Raw genomic sequence first — 1,407 nt, forward strand, 5'->3', positions numbered from 1 at the left:
TGCCAGGAGGGGACCGCAGAACGGTGACCGACCTTGTGTCGCCAGCCAGCTGGGCCTGGGCGGCAGGAAGCGGTGAGCCCCTGCGGGCAAGCGGCCAGCCTGTGCGTGGCCAGCCGAGCAGAGGCGCTGGCACCAGGAGGCCAGGCGGGCTCTGGGGACTGGCGGCTGCTGTCCCTCACCCGCCCACTGGTTGAGCTGCCGCGGGTCCCGGATGGGCAGCCCTGGCTTCCTGAAGCCTGACGGCTCCTCCGTGTCCCTGCTCACACTCCCCTGGAGTGGCCTTCCTGTCCCCGGGGCGTGAGCAGCAGGAGTGGCACAGGAGTGAGGTCAGCCCGGGGCTGCAAGTGTGGGTTCCCCGGCCCCCGCACTATGACCGTGAGCAAGTCACTCAGCCCCTGAGTCTCAGCTCCCCCATCATGAAATGGGGGTTAACAGCTCCGGCCACCGCAGGCTGAACTGGACTCGGGAGGCTGAAGGTGACTCGATGCCCCCAGCCCTCCTCCCTCCCAGCAGTCATGGGCCCAAGGGGCAGTGGGTCCCCATCACAGAAGGCCGGGGAGGGCACAGTGACAGGCAGGGCAGGGGACAAAGGAGGAGGGAGTGGGTGTCAGTTACAGCCGGACCAGGGTCTGACCCTGCACCCACACACCTCAGGAAGAACTGGTCGCTCGTGCTGTGAGGAGGCTGACTGGGGGAGGGGTCTCTGCCCGGCCGCCCTGGGCGAGGCTTAGAGGCTGAGGACTGCCAGCGGCTGGGGGTTGGCTGCAGCGGCCTTTCTCCCCTGCCCCACCCCACCCCCCACGCCCTAGTTCCCTTCCTGTCAGGTTGCAGGGGGCTGGGGCGGGGGAGGTGGGAGCGGAAGCAGGTAGAGGTTGAGGGAGGGCCAGGCGCCCCACCAGGGCCTGGTAGACGGCCATGGGGGCACAGGGGGGTGGATGCCACTGTGGCCATGAGGAGGTGAGTGGCCGGGCAGCAGGCCCAGAGCCCTCGGGAGCCGCTCCAGGCTGGGCACAGCCAGGGCCTGTGTGGCACCCAGCCCTGGCCAGACACTTCCCAGCACACCCTGCCCAGGCTTGGGTGGAGGAGGGGGCCGGCTGACCCCTGGCTGGGCCCCTGGCCCTGCAGGTGGACACACTGGATGGTGGCAGGTGGACAGGTGGACAGAACAGGTGCCCAGCAACAGCACCAGGGCCTGTGTTGGCCGCCCAAGCCCAGCGTGGGCACTGTCCCCAGCGAGCCCGCAGGCCTGATCTCCTCGGACGTCGCACTGACCGCTTCTGCTCTTTCTCCTTCAGCCGTGGCTGCGGCCACCAGGCCCTGGACGTTAGGAGCCGCCATCGCCCCCTCGGCCGTCTGAAGACCTCTCCTGCTGCCCTCACTGGGAGCGCCCGGCCCGGCCCCGGCCCG

Source organism: Pteropus alecto, unplaced genomic scaffold (assembly GCF_000325575.1).
Source record: "Pteropus alecto unplaced genomic scaffold, ASM32557v1 scaffold105, whole genome shotgun sequence".
Classification (NCBI taxonomy): domain Eukaryota; kingdom Metazoa; phylum Chordata; class Mammalia; order Chiroptera; family Pteropodidae; genus Pteropus; species Pteropus alecto.